The 25,218-nt window shown below is 36.6% G+C and overlaps 1 protein-coding gene across 3 annotated transcripts in view; it reads right to left on the bottom strand.

Annotated features, from left to right (window-relative positions):
- Positions 1–25,218, bottom strand: part of LOC129088273 (hairy/enhancer-of-split related with YRPW motif protein 1) — a 315,682-nt gene that overhangs the window by 123,116 nt on the left and 167,348 nt on the right. The gene's annotated exons all lie outside the window — the stretch shown is intronic.

Genomic DNA, 25,218 nt, shown 5'->3' with positions numbered 1-25,218 from the left:
ACACTGTGACTATGGATATGGGAACAGAATATGAACCCTGAGTGAGAAGGGATGGACATGAGTGCTTGCCCTGGGCCTGGGGCTCCAACCTATCAATGTGTTCATTAGTTCTTCCATTCATTCAGCAACTATTAAAGGCCCATGTGCAGCAGGTAGTGTTCTAAGTACAGGAGTAACCAGTGCACAAAAAGGACATGGTTCCTGGATTCAGCACCTACACGGCGGTAAGGAGAAAAAGACAATCAATAAAATGAATCAACAAGTCTGAGAGGAGTAGGTGCTGTGCAGAAAAATAAAATAAGGTGATAGGATAGAGAGGGGAAACATTAGATAAGTGGTGAAGGGAGGAACCACTTACTTACTGTCATAATGTGTGTAGTCCTGGCTGTGAGGTTTTCTGAGGCCAGCAAGGTACCTTGGCAATAGAGTTGGGTCCTTATGAATGGTAGACAGCAGCTGCCAAAATTTTCAAAGACATGGTGGGATTTGGGGAGGCGGGACTTTTTAATTTTCTAAAGCAATGTCCACACCTACATTTGCTTATTTATATATGTGACCATTAGTTTGCTCTGGCTGCTATAGCAAAATACACACACTGGGTTTCTTAAACATCAGAAATTTATTTTCTCTCAGTTCTGTAGGCTAGAAGTCCCTGATCAAGGTTCTGACTAATTCAGCTTCTGGTGGGTCCTCTCACATACACTGTCCTCACATACCCTTCCCTCAGTACTCACACCAGCCAGAAAGTGCACTCCTGTCTCCTCCTTTTATTAGGACACAAACCCCACAGGACTAGGGCCCCACCCTTATGACTTCACATAACCTTTATTAGCACCACATAGGCCTTATTGCCAATGCAGTCATATTGGGGGTTTGGACTTCATTCAAACACGAACTTTGGTGGTACACGATTCTGTGCATAACAATGTTATTGTTATATAAAGTCCTATTTGTGTGAGTATATATAGATGTTCAACTTATTTGAAACATACTTCTTACCATTACATGCCAAGCAGACACTCAGTATATGAAGATAAATCTGGACCTTAAAGAGTTCAGAGTCTAGTGGGGGAGATAAACAACTATAACAAATTGTGGAATCCTAATAATCGAGGTATAGGTAAATGCAAAGAATTCTATGAGGAAAGAGAGGTCAGGGAACCCATGGGAGAAAAGCTGATATTTATGTTAATTTCACAAGAGGGGGAATTCAGCAGTGAAGCAGACAAGAAATCCAGTCCTACCTCAAAACTCAACCTCTGTGAAAAAGGTCTTGCTCTGACTACCCCAGTCTGAAGGTATATGTCCTTTTACTGAGTTTCATGAATAATTGGTTTGCACAGTTCACCTGGCCATTAACAACGCAGTACTCTGAGATCTGGCTTCTACTACTGTCTTGAACTACTATTTAAGTCTCTTGTTACCAACAGCTTTTAATGAGACCCTGCCTTGTTTTCTAACTAGAATGTAGGTTTCTTCAAGGTAAGAATCAGGTATCATGAATCCTTCAACAGAGTAGGAGCTCAGTAAATAAATGTTTCTTTAATTTGATGTTGAGACTAAAGAATATAGAAAAGAAAGCTTACATATATAAGAATTAGGAGCTTTATAATCAGGTTCTGACTCCTCACTAATGAAGAGAGTATTACTGGTTAATTTCTCTGGGTCTCACTTTTTTCTACCAATCGTTCTTATAAGCTCTAAACCTCCATGAACATACTAGTTCAACCTCTCATTCAACAACCCACCTAAATTAGGGGTGATCTATCTCACAGGTTCCTGGCTCCACTACTTTTTACAGTCTTTCACTTCTTGTTCAGATTTTATGTAAGTAATTAAAAGGCCATTAAAATTCATCCTAAATCCTCAACTACTAGGAGCCACTAAGAACAAAAAAAGGGTGGCTTGGACAATCAGAGAGGTTTCAGAGATGCTTGAACATTGGCTAGAACATAGAGAAAAAAGTACCCTTGTGTACTGTTGATGAACATGTTCACTAGTACAGCCGCAATGGAAAACAGTATGGAGATTCCTCAAAAAAATTAAAAATGAAAATATCACTTCTGAGTACATATTAAAAAAAACCAACACAGAATACTGAAGAGCTATCTACACTCCCATGTTTACTGCAGCATTACTCACAACAGCCAAGATACGGATAACTTAAGTATCCATCAACAAATGAGTAGCTAAAGGAGATGTCGGTGTATACATACAAAGAAATGTTATTGAATCGCAAAAAAAGAAGAAAATCCTGACATTTTGGATAACATGGATGGACTTTCCAGGTATTATGCTGGATGAAATAAGTCAGACATAGAAAGACAAATACTGAATGATATCACTTACATGTGAAATCTAAACAAACAAACAAAAAAGTCAAACTCACAGAAACAGAGTAGAAAAGCAGTTGCTAGGGGCTAAGAGGTGAGGGAACTAGAGAGAGATTTGTAAAGGGGTACATACTTTCAGCTATAAAAAGAATAAGGCCTGAGGATCTAATATATTACATGGTGACTATAGTTGATAACATATTATATAACTAAAGTTTGCTAAATACATTCTCACAAAAAAAAATGTGAGGTTATGGATGTGAAAAAAATTCATTCTATATTGTATTCAACATAAAAGGGGGGAAAGGGAGGGACAACTAAAAAATTCAGTGATTAGTTCTTAAAGTGTAAATTTTAACCTTAGAGTTAACATTTTTGTTAACATCTAGTGCAGCACAGCTAATTTTTCTACTTTAAGTGAGCTATACGGGAGACCAGGATGAACAACACTGACAAGAAAATTACAGAATACTCATTTTTGTTCTCCAGTGATGGCTCAAACATTAAACAATTTAGTATTTATATTTAAACAAAAAACGTTCCAAGTATACAAATGAAAAATCGCATAATTTGCACCTTCTATTTTGCACCAAAACTTTATCCTAAATGAACAAGTGTGTTAAAAAGTAACAACTCAATTTAAAAAAGTATTTTCTTTAACAATTCTGAATTAGATTTGTTTAGTGTTTACCAAAAAAAGAAACAGACCCATTTGAAAAGTGTTTACAGTTCTAACTTTACAGTCACAAACCCTTTTGTTGGATGACATTAAATGAATTAGTTGTTAAAAACTAGTGTTTGCAAAGTCACTCTGATGCCCAAGTATGGGACAGGCTCCATGACCACAAAACTCTGCCAGCTCTACCTTTTAAATAGAGTTTGCCAAGATGAGTGTGCTATTAGCCAGGCCTGGCTGAAACAATCCACTGCCCAGAAAGCTACTTGAGTGTACTGTCTCCATTGAAAATCGCAGTAATTCAACAATACATCACTGCTGCAATTCCCACCACAGGCAACACTTTGTCCCCAACAAAGAAGCCTCACATTCTATGTCTGCAGAAACCCCAGTCCTGCCTAAGACTGTAGGGCTGCCAAGAGGAACATCTGTGTGATCAACAGGATACAAAACTGGCTCTCTCCTTGTTCCTTTCTTTCTTGCCCTTTCTGTTTTCCTCTTTTTTATTTCCTAAACAATAAACTGGATGATTGCTTGGTAAGGAAATGGTCTTTCAGTCCTTTCCTCTTCCCTTTTACTTGTTTGTTTGTTTGTTTGTTTTATATGACAAACAACTACATCTGCCATCTACTCTTCAGTTCAAATCTTGAAAACACAGCCAAGTTTATTTTCTGATTTCATGACTTGTGATCTATCAGAAGAATGCTGACTTTAAAGATGAAGATCCCTAACAGTATATTAATAAAAAGAACCTAATTCTGAGAATATTCTGAAACTTCATTTATGTTTATAGAGTGATAAAGCCAAATAAAACACTAAAAAATGGTAATACACCCTTAAGAATAAAAAATTCTTCTAAACTACATGTTCCCTGTGGAAAATTTAAAATACAAGCTATTATTTCCATAAGAATATTACATTTTGGTGTTTTATACCAAGAAAGACTTCTGTTATGCCTACCCTCACCTCAAATTAATATTTGGATTTAAAGAAGTAAAAGAAATTAAAGTACACCAAGACACAGATAGACAAAGACTATGACTAAGGATTTACTAGAGAAAAATTACAATTTACAGGCCCACAACTTTTATCTACTCCACAAATTAAAGAAAAACAATGCTCAATTTAAATAACAATCAAATAGATAAATCTAGAAACTTGTGTTATCAGTATGATTAATGTTTAAAAAATAGAGTGCTCACGTTTGCAAAGGAATAGACTAGTTGGGATTTTAAATTAGTACTACCTTTCTAGAGGCCAATTTGGCAATGAGTGTTTATGCTAATTGTCCCAGCAATTTTACTTTTAGGATTTTACCCCATACAAATGAGGAGAGATGACCATAAAGAAGTTTACTGTAGCTTTATTTAAAATAGATACAGTTTACAAATAGCCAAATATTCAACTACAGAAGATTTGTTAAATAAATTATGATACATCCCTATGAGTATTATACAATCAAGAAAAATGAACCTTAAGGGACTGTGTAGTGAAAAAATTTTACTGTATATATAGTTAATAAATAAAAAGAGGTTATAAAATATATGATGGCAACCTACCTTTTAAAAAAATGTATGCTTCCTTAGAGAAAGTAAAAATGTTAGCAATAATATCATCTCATGATGGTAAGGTATTAAGTTATTCTATAATAAACATACAATTGGTTTTAAAGCCAGAAGAAAGTCCCTGAATTATTGTCTCTTAGAACTGATGGCAAATTTTAACTTATCATTAAAAAAAAAGGGTAATTCATTCCTTCTCAAACATACATTAATATTTTCCTGGGTTTTCAAAAACTATTCATTGAAATCATGTACAATTTTACATGAAAGCTGCAGCAAGATATATACAAGAAAAGAGAGTCAGTACAATAATTTAAGGGGCTGGGAACAGAATAATCTCTTAGATTTATCATTTTAAGTAGTAAAGATAAACACAAAATCATACTCAAAAAGTTTAATGGAGATAGAATTGCCTGACACTGTTTTTCATTCCTGAAAGACCTGAATATGAAATTATCTCTAATTTTTAGTAGACTGAAACAACATAAACAACAAATAACTGGGGGGAGGGGGTGGTGTGTGTGTGTGTGTGTGTGTGTGTGTGTGTGTGTGTGTGTAATTACTGGTAGAAATGGAATAAACGGAAAATAATGAAGTTTTTTATTCTTTAAATCAAAGACAAAATGAAGTGTAATTTTACCTTCCATAATTTGATATTACCTTACACTACAAAACTTAAGTTTCATCCTGACACAGTCATGCAATCAAACATTTTATATGTCATCAATCAACCCATTATTACTTTTTATAATACTTTTGTCTGCATGCTAGTTTTAAAGCAGAAAGTGTTTCTAGGCAGAGTGCCTATACTACATATACTTCCTTGCCTTTTTTAGGTCATAGTGAACATAGCTGTACTTAAAAATTATTGCATGAGCAATAAATTATCATTTTTGTAATAAAAATAAAACAAAAAAAATCCAGTCATCATTAAGCCAAGAGCTTAAGTCATCATTAAGATGACTTAAGACCTGGCTCCAGCCAAGTCTCAGTCATCATTAAGAAAAATCTGTGAGTAAATATTGCATTGTAGATGTTCCTTTGAAGGGGCACCTTTTAGCTAGAAGGTCTCTTTTCACAATGTTATCATTAACCATCCTGCCATCCCCTGGCCTTTCCTCAATTTCCTAGAGGGTTTTTAAAAGTAAACCCTGTCTAATCCCATCTTAGCTGGGAAACCAAATTATTTTATTCAGAAATATATGTTAATGATGGCTGATAAAGCCCCTTCTGGGGCTGGAAGCACTGTTTTTCAGTGTTAGTAAGCACTTGAGGTCATTGGGGGATGTGCTGAAGGCTGATTTCTGGGCTTTATCCCCAGATAGTCTGATTCTCTATATTCAGGTGAGATTAATGGATTACAAATTGAGCAGAAATGTCTGGTGAGAAGACACCATGTTTTCACACAGAGGTTTTGTGGCTGCTGTTTTTAGAACTCCACATTATCTATAGGTTTTCTGCTCTGTTCTGGAGAGCTGTCATAAGAATCTTATCCTAAACAAATCAGTAAAGTTTCTCTTATAAATTTTGCTTTGACACCTGTCTTGCAAGATGGGGTATATACTATGAATTTGGAAAGAACATTAGACAAATGATTAAGAAGCCATGTATTTATTTCCCAGCAAAAGAAACGATACAGCAGAAATTTTCTTTTTCCACCATCTCTAAGGTGGCATGTAGTTTTCCCACAGTATTGGGTTGCTGGTCTAGGCACACACATAGTCTAGGTGATAATTCACTTAGATTCAAACTACTTTTTTCAAAGCCAACTTCTCCAAACAATGTATCATCTACATTTGAAATGCTAGGTGAAATCCTACCACCACTTTCAAAAAAAAAAAAAAAAAAGGGACAAGGAGGCGTACAGTGCTAGACAAAAGAGATGGAGAAAAGTATTGACAGTACAAGCAATCTATAGCACCCCTGGGGTAGGAAGAATTGTTGGAAGAGTTTTCTCACACATGAAAAAGCAACGAAGAGCACAAAACTGATTATATTTCACTGTTTTTTGGATCTAGGTATTGGAATACATGAAGAGACGCCATCATTTGTAAGTATGTATAATCCCCTTTTCCACTAATGGACAAATCAGTGATATACACCTATGCTTAAAAATAAAATTAAAATTTTAAATAAGATTAGTGGAATGCTAGCTCTGATCCTGGAAAAGATGTGTTTCTAAGAAAAAGTGAGATATAAAAAAAAAAAGAGAAAAAGAAAATGTGAGACATACAATCTCTGGTAGTTACTTTATTTTTATTTTTAGTTTTAAAGATTTTATTTATTTTTAGAGAGCGGAAGGGAGGGAGACAGTGAAACATCAACACATGTTTGCCTCTTGCGCACCCCCTACTGGGGACCTGGCCTGCAACTCAAGTATGTGCCCTGACTGGGAACTGAACCAGAGACCCTTTGGTTCACAGGCCGTCGTCACTCAATCTACTGAGCCACACCAGCCAGCGCCAGTAGTTATTTTATAAACTGAATCATTTGGAGAAATACAGGGTGGGGTAAAAGTAGGTTTACATTTGTAAGTATCCAAAATAGTTTATTATATTATTTATTGTATTACTTTCCATACAAACAACTATAAACCTATTTTTGCACGTTGAAGAGATTAAATAATAAATAAACTGTCAGATACACCTCAGAATCAACTCACAGCCCCTAATGTACACAAAGTTTCCTACTGAGGTTACAAGATACTGGAGCACAATGAACTTAAAACTGTGGGGGGAAAATTTCTGATTTGCTTTAGGAGGTTCAGGGACTGTATTTAATCCTAAAGGAAAGGGGGTAAACGGACGGCAACAAACACTGTACTGAGTCCCTGGTTGATCTGGGCTGCACTCAAGAATTAACTGCATTTAGAAGAAGAGGGGAAATAAAGTCACAATTTTAAAAGATTCACAAATTGTCACTGGGATGAACAACGCTTTATAACTACCTCAGGATGGCTCAATTTTGGGAAGTGACTCTGCCCACAGTGAAGGGATGTGATCTCTGGGATTTTGAAGATGAGTCTCAAAACCCCAGAATTATCCCCAAATTTCTGGCTAAATGACCAATTCCAGGCAATGTTTGTATTCTCTGGCTTTTGCAACACTAGTTTCTTTCATGAAACTTCTGTAAACAAAGCTGACAGGACCAGTACTAGAAGCCTGGAGCCAGAGTTGTTGCGGGGTGGGTTCTTAAGAATATCAGCAATTACGTTGACTTATCAGAACCAATCTCTGGACCAGTAGCTGTGCACTTTTATCATTTAAAGTTAATTAAATTGTTGTTGAGATTCCTTTGGAAATACTAAAAATATTAATAAATATTTAAAAATTTCTCTAATAAGCTATTACAACTATGGCTAATATATATTAAAAAAAAACTCATATGCTGTCTACAAATGAAAGGAATTCTGAATATGTGGCCCATGTCTGAACAAGACAAAAAACCCATAGAATGTTCCTGCCCTAAATCATTCAAAAAAGGGGAAATTCTGGAAAGGAGGGAGGGAAAGCTTAGCAGGAAACTAGACTAAAACTTCCATATCCTTCTATTAATTACCTGTATTTTTAGGGGGGATCAATAGCCCTATTTCATTGAATCTAGGCGAGATCTTGATGAAAAGACCCCCACCCGCCCCCCAATTATCTTGTTCATACTGCTGTTAAATTTTGTTATTAATACCAAGTGCTATTTCCCTAGCTGTGAAGTCAGGCTAGCAGCTGCCTCAACAAACCATGCCAATGCTGCACCAGGACAGAAAGACAGCTGCCTTGCCTGTCCTGACAGATGAAAGGAGTGTGCGACAGGGCTAGAAAAATCTCTGGTGCTGGCAGTGCTGGTGAAGGCAGCTGTTTGCCTGTCACACTGCTGTAGAGTGTGCTAGGTGACAACAGTGACAAGAGATAAAGGGAAAATGAACACAACTAATATCTACTGTAACACACTCCACTTCCAAATCATTTTCTTCATGAGACATTATATTGTTTTTGATAATTTTAATTTTAGATTCCTCAGCATTCTACACACAGAAACAAAACCTTACAATTATATAAACATTCCCAAGTTCTACTTTAATTTTAATAAACTAAGAAATAAAGAATTCTAAATATTTGTGTCCAAAACTTTAAGAGTTACAAACAACTGATTTTCTAACATTAGCATTGTGTTAAAGCTTCAAAATAATCTGAGAATCATACTGGATACAACTGAATTTGAGGTGACCATTTGATAGGAACTACTGTATTTTGCCATGTATAACGTGCACCCGTGTTTTTGTGCGCACTGTACACAGGGATTATACCTGTGGCAATCATTATGCCCACGTATAATGCGCACCCTTAATTTTTCCCTCAATAATTTGGGTAGAAAGGTGTGTATTATATACAGCAAAATCCGGTAACATCTACAAGATACAGCCTGTTTTGCCCTGACCCCAGTGCTTTGGTTGGAGAGTAGTAACTCCAAAAAGTCAGAGGTTCGATCCCAGGTCAGGGCACAGGCCACAGACGGGAGGCAGCTTATTGATGTGTCTGTCTGTCTGTCTCTCCCCCTCACCTTCCCTCCTCCCCTCATTCACTCCCTAAAACCAATAAACATATCTCTGGGTGAAGATTTGTTTTTTCAAAAGTCTAGGTAGCGTTTATAAGCAGAACTGATCTTTATATTTCTTTTAGGAAACATTTTTATTTTATTAAAAAATATTCACTATTGCTTCTGCTTTTAATCCTCACCTGAGGTTTTATTTGTTTGTTTGTTTTTAAATAAATTTCAGAGAGGAAAGGAAGGGAGGGAAGGGGCGGCCAGAGAGTGAGAGAGAACAAGGGAGAGAGATCCATTGGTTGCCGCCCGTGCACACCCCAATCAGGGATCATGTGCCCTGACTGGGGGATTAAAACTGCAACTTTTTGGTGCAATTTAAAATATATATATTTTGGGGTGGTCAACTGTAGTCATAATGAAAACCAATATTTTAGAGGTGGCTACTATAGATGCCTTTATTATCTGTATTTCAGAGGACAACTGACCTTTTGCTAATCACCATACTGAATGTCAGAAAAGTTTCACTGAGCTACAACTAGCATGATGAATATCACTGGGGTCCCATTTCGCATTAAGAAATATGGGTCAACTGACTAAACAGTATGTTAACGACCTGGCCCACGCTTTCACAACCAGAGCTGAGGAACTCACTGGGGCGTGGACACTTTTCCCTTATGGATGACACCCCCCTTTCAATTAAAAACTCCTCTAGCTAGCCTAAAAGGTGGAGGAATTTGTTTTTCTGTTGCTGGCTTTAAGGAGGCACAATTCTCACTTAAGGGCCCACTTTCTGCAAGGTGTTGGTCAGAGTCTCTCTGAGGACTGAGAGATCGGATTTCTTCAAGTTCCAAGAACTGCCTTGTGCCTGCTTGTGAATATTTAGTTAAATCTTTGTATGTGTGTGTTTTCATGTGCAGGAGAATTGGGTCTGAGATTTAATACTACTACAACTTGATAGTGGGGTTGTAAAACAACTAGCTAGTCCTTACCTAACTTCAAATTTCTTTGGAGGCCACCATTATCCACCAAAGGAGCCTGGAGTAGCCATGAACACACTGGCTCAGGTCAGTGTGGCACAGCAGTAATAAGATATGTATACTTAAGAATAATCTCACTTAAAGCCACAATCTTTTCAAATGCAAAATTTTAAATTAATATATAACTATTACTATCAAGGGGCATTTATTAAGATAGCTAGACTGAGCTGCATAAGAATATATGACTTTACAACAAAACATGTAAAACATCGTAAGTTTTAATGAGGTCAGTATGTAATTTTAGAAAGTTCTAACATTCTGATCACATGGAAGACCTTTCAGAAATCTGTTATAGTTTATTAGAGAAAAATATACCCACATAGAGAACTACAAGAATGTTGAAAGGCAGTATATTTATAAATATAAATTTACTTTTCTAAAATCCCTGGGCAAGAGGACTGAGAAGATAAACAGCCCTGAGACAAACCTAAGTATATACAGGGAACATGGAAGATGATAGAGAAAGCACGTTAAGTTTAATTTGTGGGGAAAAAAAGAAGGGCTCTTAAATAAACTGCATTGGGAAAACTGGCTTTATACTTGGGGAAAAACTTAGATCTTTGTATCAAGCTATATAAGCTATATAATGGGTATAGGGTTTCCTTCAGGGCTCATGACAATGTTCTGGGACTAGACAGTAGTGAGGTTGCATGACATTGAAAATGTACTAAATGCCACTACATTTTACACCTTAAGATGGTTAAAATGGTAAATTTTATGTTGTATGTATTTTATAACAATTAAATAATTTCCAGCTATATTATAGAAACTAAGTGTAAAAAATGATGCTTTGAATGTATTATACAAAAAGAGGGGAAGTATCTTTTGACCTCAGGGTAGGAAAGGCTTTTCCAAGTAAGACACACTCACATACCACTATTCCAGCTGTGTAACAAAAGTATCCTAAAACTCAGTGGTGGCTTTAAACAACAGAAGCTATTGATTTTGCTCAAGTATCTGCAATTTGGGCAGTGCACCGCAGGGACAGCCCATGACTGGTCCCAATGTCCAGGATGCTGGACTGAGGACTGGAGGATCCACTTCTGAGATGGCTCACTCATACGAATAGCAAGTCTGCACTTGCTGATGGCTGTGATCCATGTTCCTTCTGCAGGCTTGTGCTTCCTCACAGGATGGTGGCTGCATTATAAAAACATCCCAAGAGAAAGGAAGTGGAAGCTGCCAGTTTCTTAAAGCCTGGGCCCCCAAACATTGTACAATGTCACCTCTGCTACGGTCTATTGTTCAAGGAATCATATAGCCCAGATTCAGAGAGGGATACAGACCCCCTTGATGGGAGGAAGGTCAGAAGATTTGAGGGCTGTGTTTTAAAAGTACAATAGCAACTCATAAAGGAAAAGATAGGCACAGCTGACTATATTTTAAAATCTTTGAGTGATAAAAGTCACCATGAAAAAGGTAAAACATGACACAGTTTTAAGAGTTAATTTGTAAAAGATATAAGAAAAAATTAATATCCAGAATACATATAAAATTATAAATCAATAAGAAAAACAAATAATTAAATAGAAAAATGGATGAAAAATATGAACAGTCATATTCCTTCACGGGAAAGGAAACCTAACTGGCCAGTAGACATATGAAGAAGATGTTTAATATCACTTTATAGTAATTAGGAAAAAGCAAATCAAAATATCTCATGTATTAAGACTGTCAAAATATGTCTAAAATAATGTTCGGTGAATATGTGAGAAAATAGGAACACCATAAACTTTGAGTTTAAAATGATATAACATTAAAGAGCAATTTGGCAATATCAAATAAAATAGAAAATGTATATATTCTCAACCCAAAAATTAGGCTTTCAGTTAACAAAGAGAAACAATTCCATTTGCCCCTAGAGATATGTATAAGAACATGTATAATGTTCATGATAGTCAAAAACTAAAAACCACCTAGTTTCATCAAGAGGGAAAAGTATAAGTAATAATTGAGATGTATTTATAGAATGAAATCTATATATCAGTTAAAGTGAATGAACTAGACGTCAATATAGATTCTGGGACAGATGTAAAAACACAATGTTGAGTCAAAACATTGTATAATGATACAAATAAAAACATTTAAAAATAACATCTTAAATTATGTTTTAAATTTTAAATACACACAAAACAATATCATATATTCTTTATGGCTATGTATACATATCATAAAAACAGAAAAAGTTGAAGTATGTGCTACATGCTCAAGATAGCAGCTGCCTCTGGAGAGGTGAATGGTGCAGGTACATTTAATGAACTAACTATACCAGAGAAAACTGGCTCTTCACCAAAGCTTTGCGTGCCCTCTTCATAGTTGTTGCTGGGCACCCCAGGATTGTAATTCCCAGCACCCGTATACCCTGACTGAGGTTGGGGGAAGAGTGCGTGACTTTTCTCACCAATGGAATATGAGCATAAACAAGGCCAGTTGCCTGAAGAAGACCAAGGAACTTAAGCAGTGGGAGTATTTTCCACAGTCTCTTTCCTTTTCCATCAGCTTCATACACATGAGCATGTGACCTTGGAAACCACGTGCTATGCTGAAGATAGCAGAACCATAAAATGGAGGCAGTATGGGTCTTTTTCTTTTTTTCTTTTTTATTAAAGTATAGTTGACGTAAACATTATATTAGTTTCAGGTGTGCAACTACATTTATAAATTCTACATTTATATACCTTACAAAGTGATCACCATGATAAGTCTATTAGCAATAAAGTTTGGGTCTCTATATTGCCACATGGAATGCCGCCACCAACCAGAAAAAGCCACATGGCAGTGTTACAGGAATAAGAAGTCAGCCATTAGAATTCTGTGATTTTTTTCAGCTGTCTTCACTCAACTACACAAAAGGGGGTTTCATTTTTTTTAACCTATTGATATGTTTCTTTGATAAAATGAAGTCTTTAGTAAAATCGCTACCACAACTACCACCTCGGTAATGTCAGCATTTGTTAATTCTAGGTGACGGATAGCTGTTCCATCACCTAGATTCAGGTAGCTGTTATACTATTTCTGATAGTTTTTATAGTTAAAAAGAGGTTTTATTTCAAAAGATTTAACAAAGTTGGCCATTCCTCTAATATTTGACAGGAATGCTGTATTTTCACTACAGCTTACATTGCCATTGTGTCATCCTCCTAAAATTTTACGTTCTCCTCAACTGTGACCACTCCTGTTTTCTCCAGAGTGTAATTACTGCTTCCACATCAAGGATTCAGCTCATGTGCAAGCGCAGCTCCAGACATTCCTTCCTTACCTCCATGTGTATCTGAATAAATGTAAAACCTCATTAAGTGTTAAAGTAAGTGACTTCAAAATTTTCAGGGCTAAAGAGGGAGAGATTATCTGTATGGTCTGAAAAGGTGTGAGAGAATAAAGAAAAAGAGCAAGTAATTCTGTGCAAATAAAAAGAAAAATAGCTAACATTTACTGAGCACCTATGTGCCAAGAAACACTATCATGAGTCAGTGTTCTTAGTATTATCTCATTAAGTCCTTAAAACAATCCTATAAAGTACCTACTGTAAGTACCATCTTACAATGAGACTGAGAGAGTGTTGAGAAACATTGCTAAAACTAAAAAAGCTTATTTGTGTTAGGGACCAATAAAAAAAGGTCTAACACAATTTCAAAGCCAAATTTTGCTTATTCAAGAGTCTTACGATGGAAATCTAAAAACCCTTCTTGATTCCAATGCTCCATTTTAAACACCAATTCCATTGCTTACTATTTCCTAAATATTTTCCAAAGCCATTCTTTGCTTCACATTCCAATGCCACTACCCAAAGTTAAATCATCAATATGTTACACCTTGATTACGGCAGTAATCTGTGACCTCTCCTCTAAGCCATCTCAACTTCCCTCCACCTGAAGACTGTCAACTCTGGATGTGCTGCTTGAGCAGTCTGCAGAAAATGAACCCCCATGGCTTCTAACCACATCATATCCCCTTACTTCCCAGACTTGTTTTAAGGATTAAATCTATTTACATCATATAGCACATGCTTATCACATTATAGAAACTTAAGAAATACTAATAAATACCTTTCAAAAGCAAGATTTATCAACCCTATTTTACAAAGGAGCTCAGCAGTCTCAGAGAAGTTTAATCATTTAACTGAAATACCTTAGTAAGTGGCTGAACCAGGTTGGGACCCAGGTTTGTCTGGCTCCAGCCCCAGCAGATCCTGACAAGTCTGAATCAATCATGGTGGTTTCTCCCTGGCCATGCTGTTTTATAGTTTGACATATGATGCCATTTGGGCCAATGTACATGGAGGAATATCTGCAGGGGAACTCTAAGAAAAGTTTTCTGACTTTTAAGAGAGACAGAAGAAAGCGATGCCCTTTTCTGCATCTTTAAATGGCTGATTCTGGATGTAACACATGGCACTGTTGCCATAAAGGGATCATGCCCAAGCACAAACCTAGATGGAGAGGAGAGATGGTCTAGAGGAGAGAATCACAAAGAGGACGATGTCAGGCACTTTATCACACCTGAATGACAACTGTCCTACCTCTAGAGCCCCTTGTTATGTTCGTTACTTAAACAAATTTTCCGTATTGTTTAAAACCTGCTAAGGGTAGGTTTTCTGCTACTTGCAGCTGAAAGCTGACAGGATCTTGACACACATATCACACCTTTGATAGTAATACAGATCTCACAAGACCTATTTTATCATCTTTGATGATTACCTGCTCATTCCTTTGAGGTTTTCCCAACTCTCCTTTCCCCCAAGTAAATTTTATGTATTACCAAGCCCATATTTTAAATCAAACCAGTCAAAAACATCCTTTTTCAAAACTTGTTAAAATATTCTCAGTGGTTACTATGATCACAAACAGATACACACAATTTTACTCATACTCAGCCTTCCAAAATCAAGCTCATCATCAATGAGCTGCATACCATATAAATGTAACAGGAACAAACATTCCCACTGGGAATGGAAATTTCAGCACACTCTACTTGGCAAGAGAGTGACATAAGTAGTTTTCACGTACAGGTAGATGTGTACTTCTTATGGAATGTCCTGGTATGAAAATACAAATGGGCTGGAACCTCATCTCAACATGGCAAAACACCCACCACAGAAGGTGCACCAGCAGCTATGTCCCTGGACTCCTCAGCAGAGCTCGCTACCTTCCTGCAGCAGGGTCCTGAGCACAGGGAAGTGTCCTACAACCTCAAGAGAGTTCCTTACTTCCTGTAGGTGGTTTCTCTGGGCCTCTCTGAGAGCTGCCTAGTTCTGCAAAGCAAATAATCTATTCCAGGATAATTACAAAGAGAAGATTGGATAGTAACATTTACAATTAGATAAATTTGTATTAGGTAAAGCATCTAAAACCAGGCCAGGACAAAAATTTCATCTGATTTGGGGAAAAATCATAATCTCTTACAAAAAAAACCCCAAAACAGTTGAAATACATGATTAAGCTTTCTTAGAGATAATTTTTGGTAGTGAGAAAACTAATTAAACATTCTTCAAAAGCCATAGGGCTGAAGTCAGTGAACTAACAGCAGCTGTCAATGTGGAGTGGGTTCTTGCCCTAATCCTGCTCTGACCTCAGACTTGAGCCTGAGAACCTGTCAGAAAGGTGCTCTCACAGTAGAAGACATCAAGCAGCAGCTGCCGTGCTCAGCAGGCTGCAGCCGTTATTTTGACTTTAAAGACTAAAGTGCCACTCTGGCTGCATGTTTCATGATTCAAGGGAGGTGGGAAGAGGGTGCAAAGTCCCCTCTCTGCTGTACAGGACAGTGAGTTTCCAGTTCCACCAGTACACTGCTGTCAAGGGCAGCGGTTTACCAGAATCTCTTCACCGTTTGCAACCACATCTGTGTGTACTGGCTGCATATAGTGACAGCCATTGTTCTAGAACCTTCTTCCAGGAAGTTAAAAATCAGTAGTCATTGATCTCATTTATGAAACAAAAAATTACTTTTAAAATCTCTTTTAGAACTGAGAAAAGAAATAAATGAAGTATAAAAGAAGGTTCTGGGATGGAAGGCAAATCATACATAGAGAAGGCTGGATAGATAGATGAAGAGATACAGATGTAGGTCATCAACTTAGAGAAGCATAGTAAAGACATGCTAACATTCCCTCTTAATGTGGTGATGGTCACTGGTGTGACAGTACTATCCTGGGTGGGAATCTCCCTAGGAGGCAACATTTCTAATGGTTTCTCTCTGATGCTTCACATTTGGAATTAGGGGACAGAGATGGGAAAATCATGGTGAAGAATAATGGAAATGGTGTTATCTGTGAATTCTTCCTAATACAACCATACAAATCCCCAACAAATGCTTGACCTGCAGTAGCTGTTCCATGGGCCCCTTGCCTGGGTTTGGCTGCTATCTCTTACAAGTGGTCATTTCTCTTATCTCGTAGGTAGCACTGCCAATAAAAACATCTCTCTGTGGCTTTGCTTCACTGATTGATGTTACATATGCTGTGACGGTTAGTTTAATGTGTCAACTTGACCAGGCTGCAAGACCCAGTTATTTAATCTAGGTGTTGCTGTGAAAGCATTTTGTAGACTGGGTTAACACCTACAATCTATAGTTACCTTCAGTGTGAGTGGGCCTCATCTAATCAGTTGAAGATCCTATACGCAATAACTGAAATTTCCTGGAGAAGAAATTCTACCTCAAGAATGCAGAATCAACTCCTGCCCGAGTTTGCAGCCTGTGTGCCTGCACTGCATATTTCAGACATGGCAGTCCCAGTAACTGTGTGCTCTAATTCCTTAAAATAAGTCACCTGTATCTACTATATCTATACTTCCTATTTGTTCCATTTCTTTGTGAAACCCTGACTGATACAGATGGTAACATTAACTTTTGTATTTTATGAGTAGAAACCCTAAATCATTCAATCTACACTCTCAGGTCTGGGATACTGATTCCAGGTACTACAATGGACTCAGGAGCACACAGACTTCCTGGTCTCATGGGAACTAAGTTCACTACCCTAAACTCTGATCAAGGGTTGAGTCTTTCGTGACTGACTGACAGCTGGGTTTCCCCTGGCTGAAAATCTGTTTCATCTCCTTTGCTACATTTGATTCCAATATATAATGCATAAAAAATATATATGTATTTAGAATAATATATATTTCTAATTTTATATATTAAATATATAGTTATATGTAAAATATAATTATATAAAAATATAGGGTGAGGCAAAAGTAGGTTTATACTTGTGAGTATGCAAAACAGTTTATTCTTACATTATGAATTATTGTATTATTTATTTGTATTGCAACTGTAAACCTATTTTTACCCCACCCTGTATATATTTATTTATAAATATGTAATATAATTTATAATTATATACTTCATATTATACTATAATTCATATTAAAATATAATTTTATAAGTTATAAATATATAATATACATACATACAAGTTATAAATAAGTTCCAAATAAATAAAAGCTTACAACTGTAATTTACATCCTAATTATAATTTTAAAATATATAATAATTACATTTATTTATATATAAACTTATATCTATACATTGTGTGTGCATATACTTTTCTTTCTTGAAAATATAGTAGGAAGATACATATAGAAAACCTTGATTATATGAAAACCTTGTAGACAGGGCCCTCTAGTTAACTGAATTTCTTGGGCTACTAGAAATTTGTCTACTTTCTTTGTTGAGCACATTTAAAAACAGAAAACAGGGGGAGGAGCACATAGTAAGGTGTTATTTTAAAAAGAAAAATATCAGTAATTATACAAAATGTAAAAGGTCTAAATATACCAATTAAAAGTCAAGGACTGACTGAGTGGATAGGTAAACAAAGTCCAACTAAATGCTCCTTACAAGAGTCATACTTGTAATAAATATGAGACACAGAAAGGCTGAAAGTAAAAGAATAAGAATAAAGACCATATAAACACTAAAATAAAGCTGTTATATCCATTTTATAAGAAACAAAGCAGACATCAAGGCATAAAGCATTGGTAGAGATAAAAAGAAACATTTCATAATGACAAGTGGAATGCCACCAAGATGATAAAAATCATTCTAAATTTTCAGGAACCTAATAATATAGCCTCAAAATATGCACAACACTGCCTTAAGCACAGATATGGAGTTACAAGCTAGTTTGGGAAAGTTAAAGGGATAACACAAGTGTATCTATGAATAAGCACCAGTATAAATGTGTGTGGTACAGACACAAGCTTGTGCCCTTTCACAGTGGGAGCCACAACAAATTTTAAAAGGAAATTCTTCCCTGTTGTCAGATATGAGCACATAAAACATTAAAGTGTATAGGAATATATTATTTTAACTGCAGCAAAGATTACTGAACTAATGACATACTATTGTTAATCTGACTTTAACTGTAGCAGTAAATCAGCTCCAAAGTACTGTTATTAATTTTCTGATGGTAGTGAATAGCATGTATTAAGTAATGTTTCAAAGAACAAGTTACAGGCTGTGAGTTGCCGATCTCTGTTACACAAAGGTTATAAAACATGGGGGAAAAAAAAAAAAGGAATGGTCATTTCCAGGGAGGTATTCTACCTATTTTTAAGAGTTACAGGAACAGTGGGTTTTTCTAAGTAAAAAAACACACTGAAGCTTTTTCTAAGAACTGCAAGATTTTAAGTTATATTTTTGTTGTCTATAGTTTTTTTTTAAAGTTTGTTCTCATTCTGAAAAACTAAACAGTACAGCTCTAAATAAATGGGACAAGAGGAGATTTCCTTCCATCCAAAATGAAAATGGTTTCTGCTTTATGAAATAATTTTACCCAGAAAAGTTTTTCAGCAGATACATTTTCAAGCACATTCATAACATGAGTTTTTCGTGTAAGAGAAAGATTACTGCAGGTGCTTTCATTCCAAAACCTTGAGTTACAAACCATCCAGATTGCAAACTGATTCATTTTAGCTAATAAGACAAGCAGAAAATATTGAATTACAATTCTTGATCTTTTAGATTTATACATGTCACAAAACTAGTGTGTTTTATAAAATAATACATTTATATTTTACTTCAAAGGCTCGTAGGCTTATGATCAATACTAATTTTATCAATAACAACAACAGTAAAACTATAGTTCTTTCCTTTCTTGAAAAAGCACTGAGGCTAAATATTGACTGACTGAAACTTCTCAGCACTGCCAAATCTCCCCATGTATGCTTCCCAAACCTGAACTCTTCACAACATCCAGTTTTACAGGGACACCGCTTTCCCCACGATTCAGGCATTCTTCAGTGGCCTTAAACTCTTCCTTGAATGGAGCAGAGCACCTCGAAATGAGTCACTACAGAAGTCGTGTTTGATTACAGGTACTCTAGTCTGCTTTTAAAGAACCAAATATACTAGGAAAGCAGGATGGGAAAATCCTGGCTGCTTTGTCCCTTGTCTGGACAGCCTCTCACTTTCCCACAACAGGTAGGCACAAGCACAGCCTGCTGCTGCACGCTCCAGACCATGCCAGCATGCTGAGACCCACTGGTTTCTGCGGTTGTCCCATTTTTTTATTGCTCCTGGCTCTTTGCCAGAGCCTAATTAAGCCACTGAAAATGCCAATGATTAACTTCCTCTGCACTGCACCCACCCACAATTATTTGCAAAGCGCTTGGATATGCTTTCACTTTCCCCAAAGATAAAGATATGAACAGATTGTGCCAATGCACTGCAGGGTGAGTGTTGGGGGGTGTGCACAGGGATCCACAGCCCAGCACCCACTATCAGTATTTTGTAGCACAGGGATCCTCAGTAGCTAAGGCTGGGGTTCAGGAAACCACTCTCAAATATATGTGGAGTTTGGTTTTATTTGTTAGGTTTTGGAGAAAAGGAGGAGAGAATTCCATATTTTAATCGTGTTTCATTTTCGGGTGGGGGGGGGAACTTCCCATGGAGGGGAAAAAAAGCAAGTATTTGGATCACAATGTCTGTTGTGAATACTTTTTACCATAGGAACAACACATTATAGAGCTTTTGAAATTCCCAAAGCCATCGCTGTTCATTAAAAAGAGAAAGCACTCTTTTAAGATGTAGGTGCTTTATTTTTTACAAACTGAAAACATCAAACATGAAACTTATTTGTAAGCAAAGCAATAGTGTCTCTTGGTCTCCCTAAGATCAACAGCAACAAGGATGAATGAAGGGAAGCAGTGACAATGGTCAAAATGGGTGAAAGGAAGCTCTCTGCTGGGGCTAGCCTTCCCTGATTGCAATCTTGAGACTCAAGGCCCATAACTCTGTTTAGCTACCATATCGTGAATAAAAAGTTAATTCTGCTTTAATAAGAAGTGACGTTGCATGATGAGAGGAACACTGAGTGGCCTAACTGAACCCAGACAAGCTGATATTGGAGATCTTTATTTGAAGATAATTTAAGAGTATCTAAATTGGATTCAGGAGAAATACAGGAAAACAGTCTAATTATTGTCTCTTTTTGACAACAGAGTGTCCCACTTTATACAATGTGGAATTAACTAATCTTTTCTCATTCCACGTTTTCTAGCAACACACATCTGCTACAGATGTTCTTCTCAACAATGAAGCAATTTTGAATGGTGCAAAGTGACAGGAGTCACTCTGCAGCTACCCAGTGTCAAATCAAACCCTCATTTCATCCTACTTCCCTATTCTTCCTGCACTTCGACTTCCATTACTTGTACTTACAATTCCTATTACTTTGGAGGAAAACAGCACAAAGTTGACTGCTTTCCCTAATGACTATGGTGGATGCATAGGAGTAGTCCTATCTGAGGAAGACAGAACATTTCATACCTATACAATAAAACAATATGGCCAAAACAAAAGAGTGGCTTAATTGCTGGCCAATGGCCATGTTCCTTCAGATCAAGGCTTCCACAAGTTGGCATATGGTTTGTTATTTCTTACAAATATAAAAAGCCTTTTGAAGTGATTCTACTTGGTATCTGTCAAAATAACTCTGCATGTGAAACAGCAGCACTAAAAAATTTTTAAAAAAATTATCTGTAACAAAGATTTCATTGTAAGAACTTGAAAATAGTTCTAATTTATAAGGGTTCTCATTTATGACAGTGCACAACATTCATTTTAGTAAATACTTTAATTCCACATACTGTTCCAGGTAAAGAAGCCAACTTTACTGAGGAACAGTAACAGGAATATTTTTTGGGGGGGTATATTCTACTTATATTTAATCACTATGCCAGTTTTTCAAAACTGTGTTTGTGGTGAGGATGGTTATTAAAAAAAAGAAGAAGGTATTTACTCTGTGTTCCCTGAGGGTAAGAGTAATACAGTACTCATCTTTGCGTCTCCAGTACCTGGGATGCAAATGTAATGACAAATCGCCATCCCGTGATAAAAATACCATCTGCTCAAAGGGCCCAGTGCAGCCAGCCAGCACTTTAAGGTGTACATGGCAGGAAGGCATGAGCTGAGCCGGGTGTACAGAACTCTGGCTCAAAAGGTGGCATATTCTAGGTGCTCAAGTATCCCAAGTGCTTTCTTGTAGCAGTACCAATAGGACCTGTACCTACCCACTTAGAGAAATACTACATGAAAACATTCAGGAAACGAAGCGTCAGGAGACCTTAGGAAAAAAGTTAAGAGAAAGCTTGAAGTTTGAGGTCTTAAAGTGCTCCTCTATTTTCTGCGTCATTCTACTCCTGACATGATTCACATCACTACCTGTGACAGTGTGAATTAGAAACTAACATGTTTACTTTTAAATTCCACCCCAAAGCCTAGTACAGAGTTCATCACCTACTAGGCTTTTAACCAATACAGTTAAAGAATGAATTGTGAAGGTGAATGCAAACACATGTACAGTGTTCCAGTGCTAACTGGATTTTCATGGTTGGGGGAATACATTTCTAAACATCTTTTCTCCTGCTAACAAGAGTGGCTCTTCTCCAGGACTATATGACTTATCCGTAACTTTTGCTCTTTAGAAGACTCAAAGAAACTAGAAAGGATAGGCTTTATTAACATAATTAGTAACCATCAGCCTCGACTCATTCCAGTGTACTTGTCATGGTGGGGAAGTGGACCTCTTACAAGTACATCCTCCCTGGAGGAACAGGGACATGAAGGAATGGATAAAACCACAATCAACAAGCAAAACGATGCTACGAGATGCAGACCTTTCAAAGTGACAGTGTCATAGTACAGAATAGAAACACGAAAAACTATCTTTACGTTACACTCCTTAAAAATGAAAACTGAACAAAGATTACTCAATCTGAATCATGGGAAAGCACTGAGTTATCAAAGGAAAAGACATGCCAGCAGTTGTGGCAGAGGCTATTTTAAAGTATCCACCTTGTTGATCTTTTAGTCCTCCTAACCCATTATCATTTTCAGTTAAAAATCATTCATGTGCAGTATATAAGACCTTAGATACAGAACAAAAAACACATATTTTTTTCCTATGGGGGTGGTGATCAGATGTCAATAGCTGCAGCTGTGGCTATATAATTACCTGTTTGTATTAACATGGACCACAGTTTAGATTTAATAGGTCAGATGACAATGCGGCAAAATGCACTTAGCCTATGATTACCCCTTTTCAAACATTCTCTCACTCGCAACTTCGACCCTGGGAACATAGCAGGCACAGACTTAGGTCAATAAGAAACACTGGCCAACACAATGGGCCTTGCCTCAAACAGCGCTGTTGACAGACACCAGCACAAAGGAAATGAATCAAGTCCCCCTCAGTTCTCACACAGAGAGAAGAATGAGTCAGTGTACTGCTGCTTTGGTGCTCTGTTTGTACAGTGTATACAGCTTTTGTCCTCAGCCACTGTTCACAGCTCAATGGGGTGAAACAACCAAGGAAGTGAAGGCGGAAGAATGCTCCACCTCTTCCCTGTGGCCAGCAGTTGGGTCCATATACTCAGGACAGGTCAAGTGAGAACTGACTAGAAAGTTGCTAGATAAAACTCCTCCCATGCCAGCTCACACAAGTGAAGTGATTTTTGCATTAAAATACAAAGAATGCATTATTTAGAGTGCCCAGAGAAGCCACCATTAATTTGATATTAATATAGCTACTGATTGAATTATTATTCATTTGGCTTTTTCTTTTCTGTCATATATCTCCTATTTCTTTTTCAAAAGCTTGTTTATGTGCAAAGAGAAATCAGGACTGATTCAAAGTAGGAACCAAAGTAATGCAGGCCAGGGCTCAACAGAGACCATTGGAAGAGGGCCATGAAGCAGGTGAGGAGGCAAGATCCAGGCAGGGAGTTCAGGCATTAGCAAGGCTGAGAGTGGCATTTCATTCAATGTATATTTATACTGTATTGTCCCAAGTATATTCACATTTCTCTTTATGCTTACTTCCCAAGGTAATGGAGGTATAACAATAAAGAATCCAATCCAGGGATAAAATAGAATCCTAATACAATTTGGTGGAAACTATGAACAGACAGGTTCCATGAACTGAGGACTGGTTTGTTTCATACTGGCCAAGAAACCTGAGCTAAGGCAAGGGATAAGCACCAGTGCTGAATGAAATGTCATTGCTCTATGCCAAAAACACCTTGGCAGAATTGCATCTGCATTTAAATGTACATATGTTTTGGAACTGAATTGTGTTCAAATTCTGGTTCTGCCAACTATTAACTGTGTATAAGCCCTCCATATCTAATTTCTGCATCTGTAAAATGGCATATTCATCCATTTCTTTATTTAAAAAATAACTATTGAGGCAATACTACTGCCTAACCTACATAATTGGTTGTCATTAAGATAAAATAAATTAATACATGTGAGGTATCTAGAAGAAAACCTGGCACCATGTAAGTATCCAATAAATATGGTCTATAATGAGTGCCAGCCCCTACTGCTATTAGGGACACTACTATAATTCTACAACTACTACTAACATCACCTGTCCTACAGTGAGGAACTGTTATATTTGTGACTCTATAGGAAATTATTAGCAGGTAACAGAGATTACTGATCCTTGAATCCATGAAGATATCTCATTTACCCAGAGGCTGTTTTAGTGGTCTCTAGTAAACAGACGAAATCAAGCTTTATGGATGTCCTATATGTTACACAGCTACACAAGTCTATTAATATTAAAACTCTAAAAAATGTATATGATTTAAATTTCCCCCTATATCTACATCAATGCATACCTAATAATTTTTCCTAGGGAAGAAAACAATAGCAAATATTAATTAAGTGCTTGCTATTCTAGGGGCCTGATAGTCTTCTAAATGATTTAAGGTACTATCACTTTTACAGTGAAGAAACTAAAAAATAGAGCATTAACTAGCTTGCTTAAGATCACACTGTTAACTAAGTAAACCCAGACAATTTGGCTTCCGATCGATCTTGCGCTCACGAGCACTCCACTACATGGTCCCATTAATAGTCCCATGAAAGCATCTATAACAACTTGCAGAGCAGTACTATTCTTATTTTTCTGCTTAGCAAAGGAAAGAAGTCACCTTCTTAGAAAGTTCTGACATAGATTAAAAACATACATATATCCACAATAGCCTCAGAAATGATGATATACTATGAAATAATATATGCATAAGTTATATCTTTTTTGAAGAGGCAGTTGCTGACCACATCTAGTCTAGTAGGAGTCAAAAAGTAAAATTTTTAAAACATTGCTTTCATAAATTCTCATCACACAACCTTAATTAGTTTCATGTTTATGAATTTAATCACTCTTATATGTTAATTATATCTGCAATAATTCTGTAAATATAAAGAATTTAATTAATGAAAAATAACTGCTTTGAGAATAGATGCTTTAACTGTATAAGTGATTACATACAAGGAAAAAATCTCCCATTTCAATAACTTTCAGAATGCCTTCCCATGTTTAAATCTCTCATGGCATTTCTTGGTCAATAAAATATCAATACCAAGCAAGAGCCATTTCAGAAGTTTACACAAAAATTTCCATTTATTTAAAAGTTCATTCCATATGGCCCTGATTTAATTTGTTCTTTAAAATTTAAACTTGTAAATGCATACAAATATTCATGAATGATCTTGGTAATTAAATTAAAACTACAGGTAACAGACTTCCATGTCTAGCAGTACATTAGAATGAGCAAATGACC

Source organism: Pteronotus mesoamericanus, unplaced genomic scaffold, assembly GCF_021234165.1.
Source record: "Pteronotus mesoamericanus isolate MK-2021 breed Mesoamerican mustached bat unplaced genomic scaffold, CSHL_Meso_final scaffold_54, whole genome shotgun sequence".
NCBI lineage: Eukaryota > Metazoa > Chordata > Mammalia > Chiroptera > Mormoopidae > Pteronotus > Pteronotus mesoamericanus.
The sequence above is the reverse complement of the archived record's forward strand: the minus strand, read 5'-3'. Positions and strand labels throughout refer to the sequence as shown.